General features: G+C 42.9%; 1 long non-coding RNA gene across 1 annotated transcript in view; it reads left to right on the top strand.

The window, feature by feature from the left end:
* The window catches only part of LOC141729365 (uncharacterized), a 156,666-nt gene that overhangs the window by 85,294 nt on the left and 55,369 nt on the right, over nt 1-16,003 (top strand). The gene's annotated exons all lie outside the window — the stretch shown is intronic.

Genomic DNA, 16,003 nt, shown 5'->3' with positions numbered 1-16,003 from the left:
TAAATGGTATAAATGTCTATAGTATAGGTGTGCCCTGATTTACTGACATTGATTAGATATAGATTTGATTATGTAAATGCACCTTTCCCTAATTTCATTAGTTTATTGATATGGTAGTTAATTAAGTAGGAGAGGCATGTAGAAAGAAGGATCTTGTTTTAGAGTCAAAAAGGGTTAATGAATAATTTAATATGTTTATTCTGTTTACAGATATTTGATTAAAACACTGACCATTTTGATTTTGCATCCTCTTTTTTATACAAATCTAGATAAAATATTTTCATGCCAATTAGACAGATTATACTAATATTAAAGGCAGGCTTTGTCCTCTTTTGTCAATGTGGTAAATTTGAGAGAACTGCTGCGGCATAAATTCCTACAGGTGGAAACCACAGGTAGTTAAGGTCAGTCTGACTCAAGTCAAAAGACTGTTGCTGCCCTGAGAAGCCTGTGGTGTGAGTGCAAGGCAAGGCAGATACAGTAAGATGATGGAGCCCACACAAATCACTGCATGGTATCTGTCAGCAGAATTTGCTGCTGATCTCAACCACAGTCTAACAATTACCATATTTTGCATAAATACCATGATAAGGAAGAGTTTTAAAGACTTGAAGAGTCTAATGACATGTCAGTGACAACACTTTTTTGTTGGAGAGGGAAATCCTGGAATGAGTGCTGATTTTACAATTTGCTGTGGTTTTGTACTAAGCATGAGACATTAGTATGAGGGTGGTCAGCCTGAACATTTAAGACAGACAGAACACATTCAATGCAACTGGGAAATGGGAAACAGTGGAGGAAAAAGGTATGGGATTGAAGTAATGGACAAGGATCCCTGGCTCTCTAGGAACATGCTGGGTTAACAAGAATAGGAGGACACTAAAAGGATGTTGCAGTGATGCAAGTGAAGGGGAATGAGAATTTTAGCAGCATGGCATTACAAGGAGATACCATGGAAAAACAAAGTACATGACTTGGCCACACAAAAGAAACAAGAATATGAATGACATATGCAGAACAGAATGCATAAACAGCAGCAGAGAGGATGGAGCAAAGGCTAACATGGCAATAATTAAAACAAAGCAAAGGAGACTATCAAAAGAGCTCAGGAGCTGTACTTTTTTAAACTCAGCTGACTTTGAAATGGTAGATAAAGAGGTGTAGAGGCAAAGTGGCTGCAGTTGTGAAGCTGGCAGACTGAGACAAGAGATACTGACCTGTGAATTGCCCACTGTCATGGGATTTATGGATGGCTTATAGATGAAGGAAGCTCAGGATGAAGCAGTGATCACACCTTTGGGCAAAACAAGGTAGTTAGAAACTCTCTGGAAAAGGCTTCTGTTAAATGCTGGGCAGGGGAGCATCCAAGACACAATTAGAAGAAAAAGAGTTCCAGGTAGTGTTTGGCCAGACATAGGTGAGTATATTTTGAGAGGCAGGGAAGAGTGAGGTGCATTCTAAGGTGAGGTTACTGTACATTTTTCTGCAGGGAGAGGAAAGAGCCAGGAAATTGTGAGAAGAGGATTGGTGAGATGGATGGAGAGGCCAGAAGGGAGATGAAACACTCCTGTGTTTTGGAAGACAAGAGGTTACAGATGAGGAGGCAGAAGGGAAGGTCAGATGGTTGAAAAGCTGCTCTGTTTTTACCTCCAAGGAGGCTGGACTGAGATGGTGAATGGCAAGACAAAGGGAGGTTCTGGGAGGTGGGTCAAGGAGTGAGGTGAAGGAGCAACTGGCATTGTGCACCATCCAGTCAAGTTGAGAAGGGAGGTGACCTAGATGGGAAGATCACTGACACTAAGAGATGGGAGGGGATATGGGAGGATTTGGGAGAGGGATGTACCACCTAAAATGGAGTTTGGAGGGAAGGGGCAAAGCAAGAGCATGAGCAGTAGCCAGGAGCAGTAAGTGGCCAGGGGATGGGGTATTAGATCTGAACTTAAGACAAATGGGGGAAAGAAGGCACAAATAGATACTGTGAATTTGCAGTGGTGGCAGGGAAGGGAGACAATGTCTAGGAAAAAGCACATGGTGGGTTTGTGGGAACTGCTTGTGCATCAGGATAAGAGGAGGCTGCCTAAAAGAAGACTGGCACATGGACAAGGCTGGGAGAAAAGCAGTCTCAAATTTGAAGCTGATGTCTTGTGGCCATGGATCTTTCCTCTTCCCTGCCTGTGTGAAAATGCAAACCCTGTGTGATTCAATTACTTCAGATTTTCTTGATTTGGAGGCAGTTTCCTCTTCCCCAGCAACAGTGTGCACAGTCATCCCTCTAATTGCAGCAGGAGCACTGTCATACTCGGCAGACACAGAGCTTGCAAGCTTTCAAAACATGATGGTGCTCTGGGATCAAAGCTTGCAAGGGTCCTTTTTAATTAGTATCACTTCATTTTTTGTGGGTCTGTCTCCACATCTCTAGCTTTAGCCTCTTGTAAATAAACACCTTGGAAACCTGAATTAGGTGTAAACATGATTATGTGAAACAAAAGGTTTGAGAGGTGTGAACTGCTTTATGCCTCCAGGAGTGGTGACACTTAAAATAATTATTTTAATGTCAGCATTGTATGGTTCACAGCTGATTTTAGCTGAAAGCTCAGGTTGGGAGCTTCACACTGCCATCCCAGGAGATGCAGCCCCATATTTAATGCCCCCAGCTCCAATGTCACAACCCACATCTTCTTCCCAATCACTCCTGTATATACAATCTATCTTGATGCTTGTGGTGCACTAAAATGGCCCTGGCTGTGGCTGTCTCCTGAACTGGGGTCAGATCTGAACCCAGGGCAGGGGACAGAGCCGAGCAATATCGCCTGCTGCCAAGCCATGGGCAGTGGCTCGTTTGTTTTCAGTGGGAGTTTCGTTTTCCTCCTTTGCTCCCTTTTCCTCCTTGTGTTTAGACATTATTTTTCAAATGTGCCTCTGTTGAAGCTATATTTAGGGCTTGTTTTCTAATTTGGCACTGTTTAGGCTCTCTCACATAGATCTTCGTGGTTTTTTATTTTTATTTTAAGCGTGTGATACCTTTAAACGTGTAAATATCCGGCCTAATTGGAATGCCTAAACAGTCACTTCCCAAACTGCCAAGATGTTAAAATCTGTTGATGTGTGCAGTCCCGAAGTTACCATGGCAACCACATCCATTGCTAGAGAGACATGCTACATCCCCTTCAGCTTGTGGAGGGCATCCCTCAGCCCCAAACTTTAGGTAGCATGTTTATTTCCAGCTCCTGAGCAGCTTCCTAGGCTACAGCAGCATTCTGATGGTGAGTGGGAAAGGGGAGGGAGCCATGGCCTGATCCCAGGAGGCAAAGGCCCCTCCTATGCCCAAGTTTTGCTGCACAGGAGGCTCAGTCTAAGCAGCCCAAGGGTTGCCCATCATTGTCCATCACCCTAGCTGAGGCAGGACACAAGCAGGACTCTTGTGGGATAATGAGATGTCTGACTTTCTGTGGCAAATGGATGAGAACCATGTCGAGTAACTGAGAAAGTGTGTTAGTGGGTGCTGGCTTACCCTCACTGTGCAATGGTGAGAGTCTCAAATCACAGCCCAGGTGGGTCAGGGCCAATCACCACCACTGCTGCTGGGCAGCTGCCAAGGAGCACAGAGTACACTCACCACGGTGGCCCACCTCCAGTATGGAGGGGTGATCCTCTTAAAACCTGAGTACATTACGGGAGTGGCACAGAGGGACACATTCAATGCTTCTTTATGAAAAACAGCAATCACCTTTTTGTCCTTCAGTTTGTTCTCTGAGGCAACCTCTTCTGGAGGAAATTTCACAAGCTGGTTTTGTTCTTTGCCCCACAAACTATAGTTATATGCTACCGTCAAGGTAAGCGTGTGGAATTTGCATTTTTTCCTTTTGTGGTAAAGCATTATGTGAGTAAGATGAAGTTTGCAGTTCCTTTTTCACATCCTTTTGTCCTTCTTTAGTCTAAGGGATTTTAGCCCTGAAGGGTCCACTAAAATTTTGCAAGAAGACTTTTGAAGAGAGGCTTGAGCATGTGCTGAGTTTCCTGCACTGAAGCTTCCATCGAAGATACACAAGGATGGACTCAATGTTTGCTGCAGCTTCCTGGGTATGAGAACTTGTTTTCATTTTACATTTGAACTAAATTCAAGAAAAACAACGTGGCTGTGCAAAAAGGTTTGCCTTTTGTCTTGCTGCTTCTGTGAAAGCTGCCTGGGCTTTCCATTAGGAGTGAACAGCTTTTATGATTTCAGTGTCTAACATTGGACAAAATATTTGAGAACTTTGTGCTTTTAATAGCTTTGGTATTCCTACCATCTCTGACAATTGCAACTTGCAATTGTAACCATTAAGTTTATTTTTACATCTATAAATATTTATTTATATATACATGTACATATATGTGCATATATCCCTTAATTTTCACAGCTGGACAGATATAGTATCAGTCATCATGAAAGTATGCTCCTGCAACACTCTGCTCCTGTTTAATAACCTCTCAAGATCGATTTACTCAGCATTTTCAAAAACCACATCAAAAAGTCTCCTTGCAAACTCATGTATTGCTTAAAATTAATAAATATATGTTTAGAAAATAAAAAGCAGGCTGGGTTTGAAGTTTGAGTTTGATTTCTGCTATTTAAAAAAAATGCAACTGTACTTTGAACTTTTCAGGTTTGCACGAGCCAAGTTTAACTCTGCAAGAATGAGGATTAGAAGTTAAAAATTACTGATATTCTTGTGAAAAAGTGTAATTCCAGCCACAAGAGCTAGAAGCCATTTGTTTCTGTTCATTGTGGCAGCTCCTGACACAATGTTGAGATGCCAGTGATCCAGGGTCCAGCTGAACAGGAGAACTGAAACCCCTTCAGCATCTCAGCACTTTGGGGGCTGCTTTCTTCATGTTCTCTGAACCAGGGCATTTCTGTTGGTCTAGCTTATGCCATGTTTACTACACAAAACTCAACAATGCTCTGCAATAGTTGACTTTTGTTGAGGATTATGTCAGGTTCTTAGCAGACGAGCTGTCTTTTACTATGGCCACATCACTATACACCGGTAGTGTAAGGAGGAGCAGTGTCCCTTGCAGCCTGGCCTGCTCTGCTCTGCCTTTGGACTCCTGCACAAGGGAGAAATCTGTGCTGGGTTTCACAGAACTTTCTTGGTTGCTGTGAAAGCATTGTCTAAGGTTAATAAGATAAAAGAACTTTTTTCTTCATGGGGTAGTGGGTTGGCCACTTAATTTTGCCTTCACCTCCAGCAAGCTCCCTCTTGTTTCTGTCTTCTGGGTGATTTATCACAGGGACGTCTTCTCAGGTCCTGTGGCCTTAATAAGCATTAAACAATATTTAAACAAATATTTTGTTCAAAATAAGCTAAAGATGCTGTCTCAGCTGGGAAATGTAGTGCACTCTTTTCCAAAGATGATCCCAAAAATTCCACCTACCCCATGGGATAATGCTTCCAGAGTAACAGGGAGGCCTCAAGGGCAGGACGTGGGATGATTTATTCCCCTCTAGTCCCAAACACCTGTTCTTACTTTATTCAGGGTCAGACCTGTGGTTTCCAGCTGCTGCAAATCAGAATAGTTTGGAAGACTTTCAGCTAATGAAGGGAAAATAATCAGCTGTAATCCAATTACAGAAGAAGAGATGAAAAGAGCAGGGAGGTTTCCTACCCCCTACACTAGGAATGATAACTTTAACTATACTTTCAATCCTAAATATTTTAGCAAATGAGCTGCATGAGGTCACCGTGCTGCTGAGTCTTCGCAATTCCAGTCAGTTTATTGCCTGCACAGCCATGCAAAGCATCCCCCTCTAAAATGGACATCCCTGTTCTGAAAGGAGCTCTTCTTTATCCTCTCTTTTTCAACTTGATCACCCTGATACAGGCAGCCTGGGAAGAAGACACTTTACTGCCAGCTGTCTCACTTTTATGAAAAGAAAGAGACATGGCTTCTCCATTCCTTGTGTCTTTTCCTTGAGCTCCATTAGCAAGAAGGATTGTGCAGATATCTGAGCCCAAACAAGACTACAGACAGTTTTATTTGTCCTCCAATTACTTCCCATTTGTCATTAATTAGGGCAGGGAAGGACAAGCAAGTTTATTTTTTATTCTAGCCCTGTTACTTCCCTGAAAATTTTCACTTTGGGGGAGATGGAGCATGTTTTTCCCTGAATACAAATTTCAAACACAAAAAGGAGAAGAGAGTGCCCTCCAAAACTCTGGGGATATATGTCAGAGATGCTTTGAGGTTACCATACATCGTTTTCAATCCCATGAGGGTTCCAAAAGCCCTGGGGTCCTGCAGTCCCTGGTTAGGTCAAACCTCGTGCAGCTCTTTTGAGCAGAGCTGTGCTTGTGCCTCTCCACCACTTAACTGTGTGGGCAAGAGAGTTCTGTGTGACCTAAGGCTCAGTCCTGCTTTTCCCTTTTTGGGTTTCTTCACCCATCTCTTTGGGCTCTGAGTTTCCCTAGGCGGAGGCTCTTCTCCCAACCCCATGGAGTGCCCTCCACAGAGGTGGCTCAGTACAGAAAGGAAAAATTATTGTAGTGGAGAAGGAGCAACTGCAAGCCCAGTCAGAAAGAAAACTACTTAGTTTCCTTTGGAAAAAAGCCCCACAACATCAAAGGATTTTAATAGTGTTTAAGTAATGCTTTTTTAAATGTGAAGATACTTGTTTTCTCAGTCATTTGTAACAAAACCTATTACATGTACGACAGTGCAATCCATCATAAACACAATGAAACATGTAAGGTGGGAGGAGGAACTCATGACATGTTTTTAATAGACATTTCTTCCCTTCCCCCTCCAAACTGAAGGTATTTGTTATGACTTACTTAAAATGGGGAAAGAGGAGAGGGAGGGGAGAATGTTTTGAATTCACTGGAGAAGAAGGAAGATTTATTTTATTTTATTTTAGTAGCTCCAGGTTCCCTTTGAGTAACTAGGTATTACAGTCCTGGTGCATCTCTAATTAATAAGATCAACTGCCCCTGAATTTTCTTTTACAAACTAATTTAGATATGTCAAGGCTGCAATTATTTTGAGAAAGATCTGACTCCTTGCTTATTCATCTTTCCTCCTACTCCATGAGAAAATAAAACCATCAGCTTAAATGCCCTTTGAAGTCTGTTTTAGGTACTTGATTGAAAATTAAACACTGCCTTGCCACTGTTAAAAGTGGTGAAGATTCCCATTCTTTTTTCTTTTTCCCTCACCGCCACCCTACAATTTGCAAACGATAATGAACCTTGGGATCTGGCTTAGTTCCAGATACAGCCTGGGACTGCTGTGGCCATCTGGGCCCCTAGCCCCATGTGTGATGGATGTCACGGGTGAGATGGCAGCACCACCGGGGTCAGTGGCGAAGCGCCTGGAGTGGGAAGGGCCTGACCCTGCAAGGTGCTGAGCGTCCTCTGGCTCCAGCTGACTCCTCAACCCCATGCAATCAAGCTCTCCCTTAGTCCCAGAGAGCCCTTGGATTTGTGGGGAATGGCTCTGAAAACTCATAAAGATCAACCATTTATTAGGGTGAGTGGTTTACCTTTATTTGGCAGTGTTTGTGGAGCCCAGGCACCGGGCTTGTGTTATAAAAGTTATTGCATGTCAGGTGCCTCCCAAAATCCTGCTCCAATAATCCCTTCTTCTTTCCGGAAGCCTCCAGAAAGAAAGAAATGAGGCAGGAGAGAGAAGAGTGAGGGAGAATTTGAGCTCCCACTTGTTAAATCCTATCAGTCAAGCTTTCATCTCTTGACTGAGGCAGTTCATCTGGAATAGTCCCCTCAGGAAGCTGAAATAAAAGGCTGAAACAACAGGCCCAGCCTGGGCTATGCATTTCTTTCTTGTAGGAATGGTGCAACAAGGCAGAGCAGTAGTTCCCTGACCAACACAAGAACAGGATCCACCAGCAGAAGGAAAAGCTAACCATGCCTGGGTTTTACAAGAAGATCTAATTTTTGTTACAGAAGAAGTTGAGGCCCTTTAAATGAAGAAAAGCAGCCTGGTTGTGGTTTTGTTTTGGTTACTCAGGCTGGGTTTCCTATACAGGCAGCATGACTTCACAGTGACCTGCCTGCCACAGAGGAGAAATGTTTTCCCCCTTCCTCCCTCCCCCTCCTCTTCCCTACCAAATTCAAGCAGGATCAGCAAAAAGCCTGGCAGGAGGGACACTAGCAGGCGGGCAATTCTCTGACACCCCATTGAGCATCCTTCACCCTAACCCCTGCATGGTGTGGTTTACAACTTAGACTTTATTATCTGCTGACAAACGAAGACTTTTCTGGAAAGCAAGCTTTATTTTCCCAGCAGCTGACAGAGCCTGACCGGAGCATAGCAAGCTCTCAGCAGAGCTTTAGCCGTGCCAATTCATTTATTTGGAGGTCTCAAGCTAGCATTACATCCTAGGTGATCGTAAATGCCGTCTGTCTGGAGGGGTGAGAGGGGAATTTCTAGCCCAGTCCTGTCTAGACCAGGGTTCGTCATGGAGAGAAAGTCACAAAGGGGACACTGTGAAAGTGCTCTACATGACAATGCCATCGTGGGGGCATTTTGGATACATGTAAAGTATAAACCTGGCATCTGGCTCTCATTAGGTTTGCTGGAAATAACTGTTCCACTGCCTTTCAGTGGTCTCTGAGAAGTTCATAACCTGAATGCATGTGAACTTCTGGTAGCCAGATACTAAAAAACACTCAATTTTGGGTTTTTTTCTTAGATCTGAAAGTTTCAAGGCTGCATTAAGGTGAAGAGCAAGGACCTAACTGTAAGAAAAATGTTTTTTCTCTTCAATCCCAGATTGATGTTTTACCTGTGTCCAGCTCCACGTAAGAAAGTGGGAGAAATAGATAAGAAATTAATATGATATACATGTATTTTTGCATAGCCATGTATACAGTGTGGCATCCATGCCCATTTGAAACTGAGTTAAATGTCAGATGTGCTGTAAGATGTGTTACCGATGCAGAGGGTACAGTGAGCAGTTTCCTAAACCCTGATCATAGCAACCACTCACTATGTGGAGAAACTTAACATTGAAAGCATGCTGACAGTGCCTGGGAGACCAAAGAGTAAAGACCTTGTAGGATGCTGTTGCCCATTTATCTGTCAAGTCTTTCTGCCATCATCATCATCAACTTTTGCTTGAAATGTTGTCCCTTCTTGCTCCGTATTTTGAACAAATAATATGAGAGTGGATTTTCTTGATCATGTTTTGTGGTTTTTCATGATCACGTTTTATAGCTGAAACTATTTTAAGTACTAAAGGGGTCAGACCAGGAAAATGTTAGTATGGAATGTGTGAAGACCACCGTCAGGCATCTCTACCCTCCCACTGCACCCTTTCATGCTCTAACTCTAGTCTGGCCTCTTGCAAAGTACTGGAATATCATGTTTCCTCAAAGTCAAAGTTTTGCCAAATGAAACACAAGCCTCTTTAGATCAATTTTCACCAGTATTTGTTTCCAATTATAAAAACATGGCTACTCTATTGAACATACTCCTAGTTGTTGTTTCTCAGCGAAGCTAACAATTTTAAGTCTGAATGTGAGTAGGAAAGGATGACTTATTTATGAACAGTTTTCTGTGGGAAAAATACGGCTAGTCCCTGATATTTTGAAATATTATCTGCCCCCTCCTCCCTCTTTCTGATGATGATTTTAGGAACTTAAACCCTAACAATGTGGCATTTTCCTATCTGTGCATGCGGTGGCTTGCCTGTCAGATGGTTACAGAGCAGGATCTCTCACAAGGACAGACTGCTGACACAGACCTGCCCATGCTAGAATGAAAGGGGCCTTGCAGTTTATATTACAGAACATTACTTTCAGTCATCTGAATCTTTCAGTAAATATTTTCCATTTTTACAGAAACTTCTCTGTTTTGACCCAAAACGTTCTGGGTTTTGCTGAGCCAAGTATGGTAAACCTGTGCTTGTTTCTCCTTCAAGTAAAAAGCGTGTTCCAAGCCTTGTGCAGAGGGTCCTCATGAACATCACTTTATTTTTACTGAAGAAACACCCCTGCTTGGAGAAGCAAGCTCTCCATACTTCTTATGTGCCGAAAAATAATCCAGAATTAAATATATATTGGTGCACTTCTGTAATCTGTGTCTTAGGCTGTTATGTATATTATCTTTGTACATCAGACTGCACAAGTTATTTTTAAGTCCAAAATTTCTTCTCTTTATCCCATTCCAAAAACAATAAACAAAGCTCACAAGAAAAAGGAATAATAACATATAACCTTCCTGTAAACACATGGGTATCACTCCAACAGAATTCCTCTACTGCCTAGCAGCCACCCCAGATCTCACCTCCTCTTGCAGGTCACAGCACTCTATTAGATTGGGGGTTTATGCCAGTAGGAACCACTGGGTATTTATAGTGCTGTTCTGCACAACCTTGTACAAGGCTTTCTTTGGGTGAAAGCTCATCTAAACCCACTGAGACACTTTACACCCATGCAGCCCAGCTAAGGTCACAGCCATGCTGCATGGGTGTCCATGCAAAGGATGTGATGTTCCTGTGCCAGCCCTCACCTCTCAGAGCTGGTACTGGAAACCCCAGGTGGAGGAGTGTGAGACCTTTCACCTTTAGAAACAAACAAAACATTTCTATCTCTTGCAGTTCTAGGAAAGAAATGGAGGCACACTGCAGGCCCATTGCAGCAGAAGAGCCAAGCACCCAGGAATAACCCAGCAAGCCACACCACCTTTCCATCTCATCCAGGAAAGGTGCATTTTTGAAGCTGTATTTAGCAGATGTTGGCTACAGCACTGCAGCAAGATGCACACCAGACAAAAATAGCTGCAATCATATTTCCTCCTGTTGGCCTTGTAGGCCGGGGGATGTGGGAAGATTTCTCTCTCTGCTGGGGTCACAGCAGGGCAATATTTGTTGTCTTCTGCCTACTGTCATGTGCCCCATAAAGCCCAAAAGAGGCCTTCTCACTATTGAAAGAAGTACTTGGCGTATTTGGAGCACATGCTGACACCAGTTGCTTTTCAAAGGCTCTGTAAATTCCAGCTCACTCTTCTATCCAATTTTCCATTCAGAGACACAGCAAGGGGCATTTGGCAGACCATGAAATAAAACTGCACGTGCTGTAATCCTTTTCAGGGTGAGGCTCAAGCTCTTGCTCCCTCTCCTCCCTCCCTCCCTCTCCTTTTCATTCCCAGTCTCTTTCTATACAAGTGTGACCAACTACAGGAGCACCTTGCTTGGATTAGACAAGGTCATGGAAAACGCTTGGAAAATCTAGGGCTTGTTATGAGCTCAGCAAGCAATGATACTGACCTTACCAGTTTTAATAGCACAGGGGTTTAATTCCACCCTATGAGCTGTCTTTTGTTTTCTCCCCCTCCTTCTGCTGCTAGCCAAGGTTAACTCTTTGCAGGCTTGGGGAAGGCTGCTTTGTCAGACATAACAGAGTAATGCACAGTGCCTAAATAACTTTTACTGTGCTTGTGGACAGGCAAAACTGGCAGTTCTCAGATGTGTGACTGAGCCCAGAGGGGTTTGCAGTAGATATGCCAACACCTTCAGCGTATTCCTGGATTAATTTGATATTCCCTTCTTGGCACTGAAGGATCCTGCTGTTCCACTCAGAGTATTAACCACGAGAATAAAAAGAATGTTCCTCAGCCTCAGCGTCTGTCAGGTCTTACTCTGCAAGGGGACCTTTAGAGCGCACCAGTGCAAAAGTGGTGCAGAACAGGGCAGTGGAAGTGATCCTTAGGAAAATCAAAAGGAGTGGGGGAGAGACTTCATGCCAATAACTCGTGAGCTTTAGGGACCAAACCTATTTAGTTACTTTAAATTGGATTTGTTCCATTGACTTGGTTTCTCACTTATGTGTAGCTCTGTGTGTTTCCAGATCCTTTAATTTTAGGCCTCTGAGAAAGAAAAAAAAAAAGAAAAAAAGTCCATCTGATTTCCCGATGTCTGTTTTCCTGAGCAAGATTGCTGTTCCAAGCATCCCATGGGTCAGTACTGCTGGCTGTCAGTTTGCTCCCTCTTCTCCTCCTCTCCCCTCCCACCAGCCTCCAGCCACTTGCTCCCTTTCCATTTCTCAGTTAAAACACAGGCAAATGGGTGCTGAAGGCACGAGCCAGGCAGTGAGAGAAGGGAAGGAGAGGAGGGGTTGGAGAGGGGGAATGAGCTTCCTTCTGTGGTACTGGTTAGGTGTTGTGTTGGGTCATCCCAATGGAGCCATCTCCCGTGACATTAATGATTTATCACTGGAGAATCATTTGGGTTCATTGAGCCTCCCCACCAATGAGGCGGTTCTTGTGAAGTCATGTGTTGCCACAGTGATGAAGAAAATCCTTTTCCCGTAGAACTGGCATCAGGAGATGAGAGGTGGCCAGAGGCTCACTGACAGGTAGAAATCATCTGTGGGAGAAGCAGCTGCCAAGGAATGCACGGTAACATGACTATGGCAGCCAGGAGGTGAAGGCACAGATCAAAAGAAAATGGGGAAATGCCTGTGAGGAAAGGGAAGACCCAGGAGGGAAGGATGAATTATTTACATTAACACTAACCAAGCTGTATTCAAAGGGGCACTTTTATTTTGAGTAAGTAGTTTTCCAGTATATGACTCTGGCATGACTTCCTAGCCTTGTTTCTCTAAATTGAATTTTAAAAAATCCATTCTCGATTTGCTTTCAGCAACTTGGATAGAATTCATATCTAGATGCAAACCTCATGTCTCAGTCCGGTCCTTTCTGCCTTTCTCTTCACTTATTTAGTTTCCAGTTTAGAGTTTTCAGATGTGGGTAAGGGATAAAGCAAAGTTGTTTTGTTAACCTAGGCCCATTTCAGCTGCCTTCTGGTAGAATAGTCTTCAAATACATATTTGTACATACTTGTATGCCAGTACTGCTTTGGTTTAGAAACTTACAGAAATAGGTTATCAAATATGAATACATTAATGAATATAAGCTGTATTTCTCCACATACCTCTAGACCAGTCTCTTTGTACTGAGCAGAGATACAGTTTTTAGTTGCCTTGGGTTTTAACTCAGTGACATCAGAGAAGAGGGAAAGCAATAGTGATGAGCCCCAAGGTGTGTTTACTAAATGTCTTTGGAGCTGCTGCAAATCCATGCCTACTACCATCTTCTGTAAATCAGAGGAGCTGTGTGGAAAGGGAAAGCAAAAACTGCTGATCTCAGCAAATTTGATATAAATTTGGGCAAAGGATCAAAGATTCTGTTTTTATGGAAACCAGTTCATCAATCCTTATCTTTCATGCAGCAGATCTTTTTCTCCCTGCCCCCCTCCTTTTTTCTTCTTCTTCTTTTTCTTTTTTGGTAATTCTTGTTTAAAACATGAAATGGGGAAAAAAAAGCTTCATCACTAGCCAGAGACTGATTTCCACCAGCACGTGAAGGTTTCTTTGCCTTGGTCTTTTCTAACAACTAGTAAATATCCAAACACATTGTTGTGCCAGATTAAAGAAGAAAGTAATAATGCAGTATAAAATCAGCCTGGGCAGCTAGCTAAGGAGTTGGCTTTAGTTTCTTTCAGAATTAAAGGAATCAAATGCAGTTGTGTGCTGGTATTTACTGTCAAGTGGCCTACTTCAGATTTTAATGATCTCTTGAGACCCTGGCCTGACCCAAAATGTTGTTACAACGTCGCCCACCCCAGCATAATAAACTGAAATCCTGTCACATGGTGCCCCTCATTCAGTAATTAGATATGTCCTAAGAACAGTATTAAGTACTGTGCCTATAAACAGGCTGAGCAAATGCCAGTTTACAAGGGATTCATGGTCAAGGTGCTGAGTGAATTTCTGGCTGTAAAGGCATGCCTCAAACAAAAAGAAATGAAAAGAAACCTTGCTGAGCTCCCTTAGGGAAAATCGTAGCAGCCTCCCCTCTGCATAATCAACAGCTGCAGAAGCAAAAGTGTTGCTCATCTGTTTTCCTGCCAAGTGGAAAATATATACTATATGCATCATGGAGATGGAGAAGGGTTATAACAACACTATAGATAGAAAACATTTATAAATGGCTAGTTGGATGCTACTTTTCAGGCAAAAAACCAGAGAAGTAAGAAATTGTTGCAGAAAATGCCAAAATATGCTTAAAAAATGGAGGAGTAATGAATACACTCTCTTGTGCCTATAATTATGAATGCAGGATTAATTTATATTGCATTTCAGCAACGTTATACTCTACTTCACACGTAATTATATTAGATAAATACCTGGAGTGAGGAACACACTGCTGACACTTGCAGCTAAGAAAGTCTTTTGTCATAAAAATAAGGACTCCATTTTTGCAAGGTGGAGACAGCTTTAAGTGTTTTCCTAGTTAACCCAATCTCTACTGCTATTTCTAAGCAGGCTATTAACACCCTACGGTCCCGGAGGCTTTTCTGCTTGAGGACCTTACACATCACCTCACATCACTGAGATCAACAATTTGCTGCACCATTCTTACCCTGAGCGGCTAAGCCAAGTTCAGGATACTGAAGTGCATCCTCATTTCAGTAGGGATCTTGGTGGAGTGATATCCCAGGTAATGTGAAACCTCCAATAACACCATCAGTGGTGCAGCTCTTAGGTGAGAAATGGAGCAGATGCTTTCACAGGGCCCCTTGCAAGCCATCGTGTCCTCTGACAGTAGAGCTAACTGCATTTGCAGTATCATTAACCCCACTAATTGTCTAACAAAAAAAGCCCCAAACCAAAGTGCCCTCACACAGCTCAAAAGGCACTGGTTCTAAATATATTTCTTGAATCTTTACAACTGAGTAGATGAGGAACAAATCCTTTCATGCATCTTTATGCCTTATAAAGATGCACAAGGATCACGCACATGCAATTTATTATTCCTTTTTAGGTCATCTCTGGGGGCAAGGGAGGTGGGTCCAGGCATGGCATTCCCTTGTGTTTGGTGTTATTGACCTCCAAGAGGACTTGGGGTAGGCTCACAAGTGGGAGGGAAGGAAGCCATTGGAGGAGAAAGGCATTTTTTAGAGATTTCACTGTGTGCTGTCCCCCAGCTCAGTGAGCGATGTGATGCAGGGCAGGGCTGTCACGCCTTTCCATCATTCTGCCACTCTGCTTGAGGAGGGAGGAAAAAAGAAGCGTCTGCAAGCCGTGAGCCAGGAGGCCTGGTGCATCTTTTATCAAGGTGAGGTGCACATGGCTGCTCCCAAACCCTGTCAGCCTGCCTGGCCACACCACTGTTGTGGAAAACTTGGAAACTGCAGAGATTGTTTCTTTCATTGTCCTGCAAAATGGAGCCCACAGGAAGAGGCTGCTGTTTTCCAAAGTGACCCTATTAGGAGCAATTACCAAAAATGGAAGATAAAATTAGCATGTGATAAGGTTCATGTAAATCTCAGATGACTATTTGGGGATACAACAAAAGAGCTGACCTGATGCATTAAAATAATTTTTTTCCATTAGTAACAGCTAGATTATGGTTTGAATAAAAAATAAAATCACCCTGTGCAATTCTTTAAGTGTGCAGTAAATAGAAACCAGCTCTCAAACCTGACATGGAAATAATTTTGCTGTCGTTTGAGCTTGTTGTACATCTCTCTCATTCTGGCATTGGTGGGATGGGTTTGATCCCACAGACATGGGCTTAGACACCTGGTTTTCTGGGGCCTCTTGGTGGCAATTTTCAGTGAAGAGTCTCACCAAAGAGCTCAGAAACTGATACAAAGGTGAGCTGGTGGCTGCCTCTGGCAGGATTCTCTGCTGTAGAAATGTTTAGAGCTCAGTTTTGATGTGATTTGATATATAACATGCCACTTGATTTGGAACTGCTATCTTTTATATTATTCTGTGAACACTCTTAGAATTAATATCCATCAGATTAGTAACTGCCCAGGATAGTACTTAATCCACTTTTAATTTGAATGAGAGGATTAAAAATCTCTAAGTAAATTTTACACTACTGCCCTCTGGGTTTGGTCCCTTTCCCAAGGACATAATTTAGAGTGTTATCAGAAGATAAATAGGTCACTGGTAGGACAGCTCTTGTCCATTGGATGACACTGAGCTGG

This window comes from Zonotrichia albicollis, chromosome 1 (genome assembly GCF_047830755.1).
Source record: "Zonotrichia albicollis isolate bZonAlb1 chromosome 1, bZonAlb1.hap1, whole genome shotgun sequence".
In the NCBI taxonomy this organism is placed as follows: domain Eukaryota; kingdom Metazoa; phylum Chordata; class Aves; order Passeriformes; family Passerellidae; genus Zonotrichia; species Zonotrichia albicollis.
This window is presented reverse-complemented; position numbering and strand designations above follow the sequence as displayed.